Below are 12,813 nucleotides of genomic sequence, written 5' to 3'. Positions count from 1 at the left end.
GAAGTAACATCTGTAAGTTACTGATATCAGTATTAACTAAAAACCAGCTGAGCTGCGGTGGAAGTTTAGTAACAAAAAGAGGGACTTTGGCACTAAAAGGACTGTAACAATGACAGATATCTACTTGATTTGCACAAAACTTTTGCACACTTTTTGCACAGGAGGACTGTGGATTTTGTCCCACATCACTTACATTGTGAGTGCTTTATGAAGGGATCTTCTAATGGTCAGTATGAACAGGAAGAATGATTACAACAAGAAGAACATGTTTCACTGTTCATTTGGGCTCCTGACTGTTGTCTTGGAAAATTGCGAACCCGTCCTTTAATCACTAGACTGGTAGTCAGTTCCACCTTATCTTTTTTTCTATTTTACATCCCTTTTCTGCTAATGACAAAATGTTCCTGCCATATTGATTTTTTTGGAATAAGGAATTTGTCCATTATTTATAAAAACACTTTAATATCACATCTGATCTTTCTGAGGACATTGCAATATTTGGAAAGATTGTGTAACTGTGTTGAGCAGAGACATTTCAACATTTCATTTTTCAAAGCGCCAGTTAGCTAACACACAAATTTGAAGTTGCAAAGGAGAAACTCTCATTAATATGTGAATATAAAAAAACACTTATGTCTGAAATCCAGGATCTGGTTTGAGCAGCTCTGCCTCCAAGAAATGTTTGAATAACTTCAACTTGTTGGGGAGTTGGCTTGTGAATATGATGGTGTTGAATTGTAGTACTCTGCTGGAGAAGTCAGTGCAGGTCAGTCTGGATGTGGGCATCAGTAAAGTGTGAATGTAAAAGCTGCAGCATCACCACTTAAGAGGATGCACAACAAACCTCAACATAGATGGACATGACCAACGAACTCCAGGGCGTTTGTAAGTCTGTCCATTTCCCTTGACAAGAACTGTTCCTCTTTTTTGTGAATCTGCAGAATATAAGATCACACATCTCTGGTTCACTCGTCATTAGACTTTAGCGAGTTGTTAGTAACTGAACACAGGAGGTGTTTACAGCAAAGATCCAGTGTCAACAAGCGTTTGAAGATGAGGAAGACTCTCTGCATTTGTCTGCTCACCCTGGCTATCGTGATGCTGTTCTGTGCATCAGGAGGTACAGCTCTTCATCTACACTTTTTGCATTGTTTTACATACAGAGTAATGAAGTTATACTAGTCAACAGACTATTGATCTGTGATGTCATTATGATTTTGTGCTTCATGTAACAAATGTAAGGCACAATATCTCATGTTTTTACAAAACAATAATAATTTGTACAGTAATGTAGTACCGTACATGAAAGGTTTTCCTCTGACCTATAGACTGCTGCACACAATAGCATTTAGTGTATAGTTTGTAAAAATAATAATTATTATTACTATTGTTTATTTATGTATTCATCTATTTAGCACATTTTCAAACATAGTTGCATAGTGCTTGTTCTACTGTCTACATTTGTTTACAATGTGAGATCTGTGAAACACTTTGAATCGCACTGACCTGTATGAAAGGTACTATACAAATAAATTGATTAAAAGTAAAAACCAACAGAGGAAACAGTAAAAATACTAAAATAATTAGATTACAAGAAGTCAACTCTAAAACAATGAGGAGCACAGACCACAACAAGATAAAAAAAACAGTAGTTACAATTTAAAGGTCTATATTTATATTCTTTGACTCTACTGGAATATATTTGTATGATTTACAGCTAAAAGCTCCTTATTGATCTTATACTGGCCCTTTATGCAACCTCTTGCAGCTGTAGAGTCTTGCTTCAATAAAAACTACAAACTGGGAAAGACCTACGTTTCTAAGTTTTTAACCCCTTTAGAAATGAATCACAGCCTGATGTCTATATGAATAAAGAAGTATTAGTGGTGAATCTTGGACCGATCATATTGTCTGGGTACCTCCCAGTGTGTAACAGTGTGTCATGCTTGTTGTATTGATGAGTAAAACATTAATTCACAGTGACTCTCTCTGTGTGAAGGTCTGGCAGGTCCTGGCATGGCAATTTCCTGCTGCGAGAAGGCCTATGCTCTGAAGAAGGATTGGCAAATCAAGGCGTGTTATGAACAGCAACCACGAAAGGGGTGCCCGCATGCCTTCATGTAAGTACAGCATGTTTTTTTGAACATGTCTTTAAACCAGTGGCGGCTGGTGACTCAAAAAATTGGGGAGGACAGGAGGAAAACCAACATGGAATCTTACAACAAACCACATCAAACTATATCATTGTCCACCTGATGAAATCGGAGGGGTGGGGGGAAATTTTATATGCCAATAAAACAATTTGCTTGAGTGGTGAAAAGGCTGCTTCTTTAAAGACATTTAGCATATACATATTGTTTCTAAACAAAGAAGAGCTAATTTTAGCCATGGAGTGATACAGATGTGTGATTTTACCAACAAAGTGAAATTCAAATTTATAGTATTGTTCTATTGTGACAACAAATTTATGTTCTCATCAAAAACGGACAACATATCACATGATTTACACGTGTTTCCAATATATTCTCTTAGTATACAGAAATATATAAAGAAGCACAAAGCTTATAATGTGATACAGGTTCAGATCAGTGCTGAAAACTAAAAAGATTGAACACTAAAAACATCTAAAAGTGTTCACATCAGAAAGTATTAATGCATGTATCAAATACATGACTTACACACTCTTATCTATATGTATGACATACAAAATATAGTCTACAAAGCTGACATGTTAACACTAGGGGTGTTAACATGAACACAAACCTCACGGTTCGGATCATATCACGGATTTGAGTCACGGATCAGATCATTATTAGGATCAGCGAAAAAAAGGGGGAGACAAATAAAACTTTGTTTTCCATTTATTCTGTAACACACTTACAGCCAGAAACAGCAAGAAACTTTTGCACATGGTCTTAAATGAAAACAACATTTAAGATGTCCAATGTTTGAATAAAATAAAAATATATAAAATATTCAATGCTCAGTTATTGTAATATGAGGCATGAAACCTTCCTCTTTTAAACGGTGAATGAAACAGCCTCTGTCCACATCATCAAAACTTGATGATAACAGACATTCACCGCTAACGTCAGTTAGTGGCTCAGCTGCAGCACATTAAACAGCAGGTAAACATAACTCAAATGTTACTTCGGAACCGTCAGACGCTGGTTTGATCATTGCTCTTCAAAATCCCTGTTAGCGACATGCTGTCTGTCCATGACTTGTACTTACAGCAGTTTGTTTACTTTGTCTTAAATGAGACATTAAATTTTGCAATTAATCCGCAGTTCATATACCTGCCGAACTGTGGGGGGCGATCCGTACGGATCACGGATCAACTAGAATCCGTTACACAACTAGTTAACACTTGTTATTCTAGTTACTTTAAGCTTATTACTCAATATACAGCTCAGCTTAAAACAAACTAAAGAAACTGTCAGAAGCAAGCAGCCAGACCTCCTGCACTCATTCACTAATCATACAACATCAACAGGTGACTGAACAACCGTTCAATTAAAAACGAATGAATGAGTGAGTCCAGACAGCTCACTGTGACTTCAACAAGCAAACTAATGTTACCCACAACACATTATATGATCTCTGCTGCATTCTTGTGTAGGAGATAAATTCAAACAACAGCCACACAGAGAGACATTTAACCATCAGAGATTAAATTAGCGACCAAAGAGACAGAGAGAGAGAAGCTGTATCTGACGCACGTTATCTGACGTTTTCTTCTGTCTTTCATGGAGATGAAATATTCATGTAATAACATCCATTTGTGGCTGTTGGTCATCTTGTTTGTTAGTTAACAGAACTTTATGGCTGCTGGTTAACCAGTCTGATATCATTAGCAACAATGACAAACTAACTCTCCCGGTTGTTTCTCTGGTTGCTTCTCTCTCCAGCCTCCCTGGCAATGTCCTGCTGCTGCTGCGCTGCCCAGTCCAGATAATTTCTCCCGTTAGCTTAACAACAGTCCTTAACAGTCCTTCCATGGATGTATAAAGAGTCCTTCAGGCTGCTACAACAAGCCAGCTGTTGCATTGGCTAACGCAAGGAGCTATCTACTGCTGCTACTCTGCCTTACAGTGGAGAGAATTGAAGATGAATTCTGGAAACTATCATTGGACCAACTCGATGTCAATATTGCATTCTGGTTGTTGATTGGTTAGAGAGGATGTCCTCCCTTGGAGCATCATTTTACGTGTCATGGCCAACCACAGATTAGCATGAAAAAAAATGAAATACATTGAGTCCAATGTAAGAGAGCCCGCCCTGCGGAGGACAGCAGGCACCCGTCCTCCTCTGTCCCCCACTCCACCTCCACCAATTGCCCCCCCTCCACTTCACACACTGCCCTTTCTCCTCCTGCCCTGCAGGTGTCGCTGTTGAAGTATTTTAAACAGAATTTCAGTAATGGATTTTTTCCAAAGAAGAGAGAAAAAATACTTTATAAATAATATTGAGATTTGGTAATGGTTTATTTCAACCAAATATTCTTTTTTATATTTTGATCTCCCTTTTGCCTCTCAAAAGATAGAGGAGGATCAACCTCCTCTGCCTCTATGGACCAGCCTCCACTGCTTTAAACATACTAAACCTGAATAAATCTGTATTCATCTCTCTCTGATGTCATTACTGTAATCTGCTGGAAAACCAGTCGAGAAGAACTTCATGATACCAGAACACCACTCAGTGACATGAAATCATAGCTGTTTCAGGGTTAAATATATGTATTACAGGATACTTGACCTTCATTCAGGTTTGGTTGCATAAAAGAATCTGTCAAATGATAAATGTTTGTCTGATATTCGACACTTAAGACACTGCTGTAACAACAACAGAGGAATACTGGGCTCTCTTCAAGTCAATATTTAATAAAAAAAAACACAGTGGGACTAATGTTTAATGAGGTGTTGTGGATAGAAACATCAGCCTACATTCAGGTAATAATAAAAATGTCTAATTGTTTCATTTCTCTGTTTCCTGTTTCTAGGATTATAACCGACAACGGTTTGAAGTGTCTCAACCCAAATCTCCCGTGGCTCAAAAAGGAAATAAATGAGGTGAGAATTAGCTGTTAAAATCTGCTGGGTTAACAAACGTGATATATTACGAGTCCATAGTGTGCTATAGATAGAAGGTCTGGAGAATCAGAATCGTTTCAAAACTTGCAGGATGACGTTGACTTTTCTTAACTGCTTAAACTACTGTTTTGCTTGTAATTAGTAAGTGTATATTTTAGTGAACTATATCTGAGAACACAACAAAATACTGTAATACTTTTCCAGTTGAGGTTTGGTTCACATAAAGAGAAAAAAGTAACACGTTATTTTACGAGCCTGTGATTTCCTAATTATTTCCACACAAGTATCTTGGAGAGAATAACGTGCTGTAATTTGGTACCAAATTTAGGGAAAGTATAAATTACCTTGACAGAAAAGTTAAATTTCAGTAAATATTGAGAACTTTGTCCTCCGTACATGATGAATTTCAGTTTTAACCATGTTGACAAATTTCACATTTTTGCATGTTCACTTGACTAAAAGATTCTCTCTTGGTTATACTAGCAATTGATTGGAATCAATTAATCTGAAGTGTACCAATTTAACACAGTCTCTATGTTCCCTGTGATAGATTATTATTATTATTATAAATATTATTGTTGTTGTTGTTGTTAATATTATTATTATCATTATTATTATTATTGTTATCATTAAATTATTCAGAAACTATGGGCCCATAAAAGGAGATATATTACACTCAGAGAGTAGAGCATCTAATATAAGTAATGTTGTAACTAGGGGTGTGCCCGAATACAAATACATTATTTGGCAAAGCACAAATAATGTTTTTTTTTTGTTGTTTTTTTTTTTTTTTTACGAATATCTGTTTCATACAAACATTTAAAAAAATATTTGTTAGTTAGAGATCTCTCTGCAATGAGGCAATGAGTAAACTTTTAGCTCAGTAGTCAGCGCAGTCGTCTATGATCTGGGAGACTCCAGTTCAAGACCCTGTGTGGGGACCTCCTTCATAAGGTAGTTTATTTATGAACACTTATTGTAACACTTTAAATTTCTACAATTAAAAGCGTAATAAAAACAAAAACAGGATTTTTAAGCCTCTTTCCACTTTTATTCAAATAAAAATAATTTTGCTGCCTCAACAAATACAGATACAAATACAAATACTGGGCTCTCTGCACATCCCTAGTTGTAACCTAATCATTATTAAATTAAAGGTAAGTTTACTACTCATTTGTTGTAAGAAAGTGGCTCTTTTGGAGACATATACATATATATACATATACATACATATATATATATACATACATACATACATACATATACACACACACATATATATATATATATATATATACATACATACATACATATATACATACATACATACATATACATACATATATATATACATATACATACATACATACATACATACATACATACATATACATACATATATATATATACACATACACACACACATATATATATATATATATATATATATATATATATATATATATATATATATATATATATATATATATATATATATATATACATATATACACACACACACACACACATATATATATATGTATGTATATATATATATATACATATATACACACACACACATATATATATATATATATATATATAAATATATACACCCCATGTTGGTGGGTGGGAAGCTGGTGAGGGATCATATCCTTGTTGCTGCCCTAGTGGTGGAAACTATAAATCATTTTGCTCACTTAAAATTGCTTCATTCAGTTCAGTTCAAAGATTCGTAGTTCATTACGATTCTTGTAAGCCAAGTGATCACCTCACTGTTGAAATGCAGTTCAGTGCGTTCATCAGCAAGCAGTCGTGTCACTGTTAATGCTGTGACGTTTGAGGAATTACTGGTTTTACAATGTATCCAAATAAAGCAAAAGTAATTTAAAAGTACATAAAAAAGAGTCAAGCAGTACAACTCAGCGATAAAAAAAATTCACTAAGATATAATGAATTTAATGGACATCTGCTCTGTCTTTTTTGACCTTTCCTTCTGCTTCTCTGCACCACAGGGAAAATTGAAGTGTGAGCCAGATATCTCAGCCAATCGCAGATTTGAAGTCCTGGATGAAGATGATCTGGAATAAAAACAGCAGCCCAGAACAATTTCTGATGATTTACTACTTATTGCTTTTACTGAAATATCAACATGTTTCAAGCAGAGTTGTTCTTTTTTGGGAGAAATAAACCTGAAGCCAGAAATAAATCATATTAAATTGATTTGAAAAGTGACCGACTGTTTTTTTTTCTACATTTATAAAGTTCACTTTTAGTACAGGAGTTCATAGTAGCAGAGCAGATGGACCCAAATGCAGGAGACATCAGGCACAGGAACTGAAGAATTATCTTTATTAAGTCTCAGAAATGCAGGCAAAGCAAAACTGAACAGGACAGAACAAAACTGAGCTACAAAGGATCCAACAAGACTGAACTAAAACACAAGACTGAAATACTAAATGAACTAACGAGGAGATGAGGTGCAGGTGGGGAGATGGGCTGAGAAACTCAAGTGAGGGGAATGAGGAGATGAAACAGGAGAACAGGAAAGAAGCTGATAGGTTGGGGAAAACACTGAGAAAAGGGCAGGGCCTACGAGGCTGAATGCAGGACAGGTGTGAGGGAAAAGCAGGCTGGGGAAGAGCACAGGAAGACAGGAGGGAAACAGTGCAAACAGACAACCAAAAACAAAGCAGGCTCAAGAAAGCCTTAAATACCAGCAGACCAAATACTAACAAAAAACACTACAGAGCTACGTGGGCTTAAAGTCCCAAAACATAGATCTGTTCCATGACCCAAAAACTGATACTTCACCAGTTGGAGGGTGAAAAGTAACGAAAACACTAAACCTGCAGCTCAGAGAAACCAGCCTGAAACACATTCTCACAACAATCTGGTCATAAAACAAATATTCTCAGTATTAACCAGGTGAAGACAAAAGTATTTCAGATTTCACTTCAGTTCTGTTTGCTCTTCCAATCGAGCACATGTATTATGAACTAGGCAGTAAAATGCCTGGACAAAGGTTCAATGCAACAAGCATCAGTATCTCCAGTGGTCCTTAAATATAATCTGCAACATATCTTCTCTTCTGTATCTTAACAGAATACAATGCAATGTAATGTGAAGCAATGATATACATTTACATGTCGTTCCACTTTATCTGAGCTTCTGATGAAATAACATCTGTCAGTTATTGATATCAGTATTAACTAAAAACCAGCTGAGCTGCAGTGGAAGTTTAGCAACAAAAAGAGGGACTTTGGCACTAAAAGGACTGTAACATTGACAGATATCTACTTGATTTGCACAAAACTTTTGCACACTTTTTGCACAGGAGGACTGTGGATTTTGTCCCACATCACTTACATTGTGAGTGCTTTATGAAGGGATCTTCTAATGGTCAGTATGAACAGGAGGAATGATTACAACAAGAAGAAGATGTTTCACTGTTCATTTGGGCTCCTGACTGTTGTCTTGGAAAATTGCGAACCCGTCCTTTAATCACTAGACTGGTAGTCAGTTCCACCTTATCTTTTTTTCTATTTTACATCCCTTTTCTGCTAATGACAAAATGTTCCTGCCATATTGATTTTTTTGGAATAAGGAATTTGTCCATTATTTATAAAAACACTTTAATATCACATCTGATCTTTCTGAGGGCATTGCAATATTTGGAAAGATTGTGTAACTGTGTTGAGCAGAGACATTTCAACATTTCATTTTTCAAAGCGCCAGTTAGCTAACACACAAATTTGAAGTTGCAAAGGAGAAACTCTCCTTAATAAGTGAATATAAAAAAACACTTATGTCTGAAATCCAGGATCTGGTTTGAGCAGCTCTGCCTCCAAGAAATGTTTGAATAACTTCAACTTGTTGGGGAGTTGGCTTGTGAATATGATGGTGTTGAATTGTAGTACTCTGCTGGAGAAGTCAGTGCAGGTCAGTCTGGATGTGGGCATCAGTAAAGTGTGAATGTAAAAGCTGCAGCATCACCACTTAAGAGGATGCACAACAAACCTCAACATAGATGGACATAACCAACGAACTCCAGGGCGTTTGTGAGTCTGTCCATTTCCCTTGACAAGAACTGTTCCTCTTTTTTGTGAATCTGCAGAATATAAGATCACACCTCTCTGGTTCACTCATCATTAGACTTTAGCGAGTTGTTAGTAACTGAACACAGGAGGCGTTTACAGCAAAGATCCAGTGTCAACAAGCGTTTGAAGATGAGGAAGACTCTCTGCATTTGTCTGCTCACCCTGGCTATCGTGATGCTGTTCTGTGCATCAGGAGGTACAGCTCTTCATCTACACTTTTTACATTGTTTTACATACAGAGTAATAAAGTTATACTAGTCAACAGACTATTTATCTGTAATGTCATTATGATTTTGTGCTTCATGTAACAAATATAAGGCACAATATCTCATGTTTTTACAAAACAATAATAATTTGTACAGTAATGTAGTACTGTACATGAAAGGTTTTCCTCTGACCTATAGACTGCTGCACACAATAGCATTTAGTGTATAGTTTGTAAAAAATAATAATAATTATTACTATTGTTTATTTATGTATTCATCTATTTAGCACATTTTCAAACATAGTTGCATAGTGCCCGTTCTACTGTTTACATTTGTTTACAATGTGAGATCTGTGAAACACTTTGTATCACACTGACCTGTATGAAAGGTGCTATACAAATAAATTGATTAAAAGTAAAAACCAACAGAGGAAACAGTAAAAATACTAAAATAATTAGATTACAAGAAGTCAACTCTAAAACAATGAGGAGCATAGACCACAACAAGATAAAAAAAAACAGTAGTTACAATTTAAAGGTCTATATTTATATTCTTGGACTCTACTGGAATATCTTTGTATGATTTACAGCTAAAAGCTCCTTATTGATCTTATACTGGCCCATTATGCAACCCCTTGCAGCTGTAGAGTCTTGCTTCAATAAAAACTACAAACTGGGAAAGACCTACGTTTCTAAGTTTTTAACCCCTTTAGAAATGAATCACAGCCTGATGTCTATATGAATAAAGAAGAATTAATGTTGAATCTTGGACGTATCATGTTGTCTGGGTACCTCCCAGTGTGTAACAGTGTGTTATGTTTGTTGTATTGATGAGTAAAAAATTAATTCACAGTGACTCTCTCTGTTTGTGTGAAGGTCTGGCACGTTCTCCCATGATATTTTCCTGCTGCACGACAGCCTATGCTCCAAGGAAGACTTCTATTGGGCCAATCAAGGCGTGTTATGAACAGCATCCACGATCTGGTTGCTGGCACCATGCCTTCCTGTAAGTGTAGCATGTTTTTTTGAACATGTCTTTAAACATACTAAACCTGAGTGAATCTGTATTCATCTCTTCCTAATGTCATTACTGTAATCTGCTGGAAAACTGGTCGAGAAGAACTTAATGATACCAGAACACCACTCAGTGACCTGAAATCATAGCTGTTTCAGGGTTAAATATACTGTATTACAAGATGCTTCAGCTTCATTCAGGTTTGGTTGCATGAAGGAATCTGTCAAATGATAAATGTTTGTCTGATATTTGACACTTAAGACACTGCTGTAACAACAACAGAGGAATACTGGGCTCTCTTCAAGTCAATATTTAATAAAAAAAAACACAGTGGGACTAATGTTTAATGAGCTGTTGTGGATAGAAGCATCAGCCATCATTCAGGTAATAATAAAAATGTCTAATTGTTTCATTTCTCTGTTTCTAGGATTATAACCGACAACGGTTTGAAGTGTCTCAACCCAAATCTCCCGTGGCTCAAAAAGGAGATAAATGAGGTGAGAATTAGCTGTTAAAATCTGCTGGGTTAACAAATGTGATATATTACGAGTACATAGTGTGCTATGGTTAGAAGGTCTGGAAAATCAAAATGGTTTCCAACCTTGCAGGATATGATGAATTTGATTTTTACCATGTTGACAAATTTCACATTTTTGCATGATCACATTTTTGCACTTACTAAAATACTTTCGGTTTTGCTGCTAAAAAATTGGAATTAATTAATTAGAAGTGTTCCAGTTAAACAGTCTCTATTTCCCCTATGATTACTGCCAAGCTGCAAAGTTCTCTGAAATTATTTGAACCGTAAAAACAAAATACTGTATTAACTGAACTTTTCCAGCCAAGGATTGGTTCACACTATTTCATGGTCCTAATTACTTCCTTGCAAGTATCCTGGAAAGAATAATATAATTTGGTACTGAATTTAGGGAAAAACAGAAAATTCCCTCAATTCTTCAATTTAAAGCCAAGTAAATATTCATTCATTATCCATTTATTGTTGAAAATTACATGTTGTGTTTAAGTGTTTAACCTTTTTTTCTGCCTCTCTCCACCACAGGGAAAATTGGAGTGTTATCCAGTTACCTCAGGCAAACGCAGATTTGAAGTGGTGGATGAAGATGATCTGGAATAAAAACAGCAGCCCAGAACAATTTCTGATGATTTACTACTTATTGCTTTTACTGAAATATCAAGATGTTTCAAGCAGAGTTGTTCTTTTTTGGGAGAAATAAACCTGAAGCCAGAAATAAATCATATTAAATTGATTTGAAAAGTGACCGACTGTTTTTTTTTCTACATTTATAAAGTTCACTTTTAGTACAGAAGTTCATAGTAGCAGAGCAGATGGACCCAAATGCAGGAGACATCAGGCACAGGAACTGAAGAATTATCTTTGTTAAGTCTCAGAAATGCAGGCAAAGCAAAACTGAACAGGACAGAACAAAACTGAGCTACAAAGGATCCAACAAGACTGAACTAAAACACAAGACTGAAATACAAAATGAACTAACGAGGAGATGAGGTGCAGGTGGGGAGATGGGCTGAGAAACTCAAGTGAGGGGAATGAGGAGATGAAACAGGAGAACAGGAAAGAAGCTGATAGGTTGGGGAAAACACTGAGAAAAGGGCAGGGCCTACGAGGCTGAATGCAGGACAGGTGTGAGGGAAAAGCAGGCTGGGGAAGAGCACAGGAAGACAGGAGGGAAACAGTGCAAACAGACAACCAAAAACAAAGCAGGCTCAAGAAAGCCTTAAATACCAGCAGACCAAATACAAACAAAAAACACTACAGAGCTACGTGGGCTTAAAGTCCCAAAACATAGATCTGTTCCATGACCCAAAAACTGATACTTCACCAGTTGGAGGGTGAAAAGTATGAAAAACACTAAACCTGCAGCTCAGAGAAACCAGCCTGAAACACATTCTCACAACAATCTGGTCATAAAACAATTATTCTCAGTATTAACCAGGTGAAGACAAAAGTATTTCATATTTCACTTCAGTTCTGTTTGCTCTTCCAATCGAGCACATGTATTATGAACTAGGCAGTAAAATGTCTGGACAAAGGTTCAATGCAACAAGCATCAGTATCTCCACTGGTCCTTAAATATAATCTGCAACATATCTTCTCTTCTGTATCTTAACAGAATACAATGCATTGCAATGTGAAGCAATGATATACATTTACATGTCGTTCCACTTTATCTGAGCTTCTGATGAAATAACATCTGTCAGTTATTGATATCAGTAGTAACTAAAAACCAGCTGAGCTGCGGTGGAAGTTTAGTAACAAAAAGAGGGACTTTGGCACTAAAAGGACTGTAACATTGACAGATATCTACTTGAATCTGTCCGTTTCCCTTGAGAAGAACTGTTCCTCTTTTTTGTGAATCTGCA

General features: G+C 36.2%; 1 long non-coding RNA gene across 2 annotated transcripts in view; it reads right to left on the bottom strand.

Annotated features, from left to right (window-relative positions):
* Positions 1 to 11,899, bottom strand: part of LOC137172989 (uncharacterized) — a 51,393-nt gene extending 39,494 nt beyond the window's left edge. For both annotated transcript variants that reach the window (XR_010925095.1, XR_010925096.1), the window contains exons 1-2: positions 11,738 to 11,899; positions 11,500 to 11,539 (exon numbers count right to left, since the gene is read on the bottom strand). This is a non-coding gene — a long non-coding RNA (uncharacterized lncRNA). The remainder of the gene's footprint in view (positions 1 to 11,499; positions 11,540 to 11,737) is intronic.
* Positions 11,900 to 12,813: the final 914 nt, after the last annotated feature.

Source organism: Thunnus thynnus, chromosome 21 (assembly GCF_963924715.1).
Source record: "Thunnus thynnus chromosome 21, fThuThy2.1, whole genome shotgun sequence".
Lineage (NCBI taxonomy): Eukaryota > Metazoa > Chordata > Actinopteri > Scombriformes > Scombridae > Thunnus > Thunnus thynnus.
The sequence above is the reverse complement of the archived record's forward strand: the minus strand, read 5'-3'. Positions and strand labels throughout refer to the sequence as shown.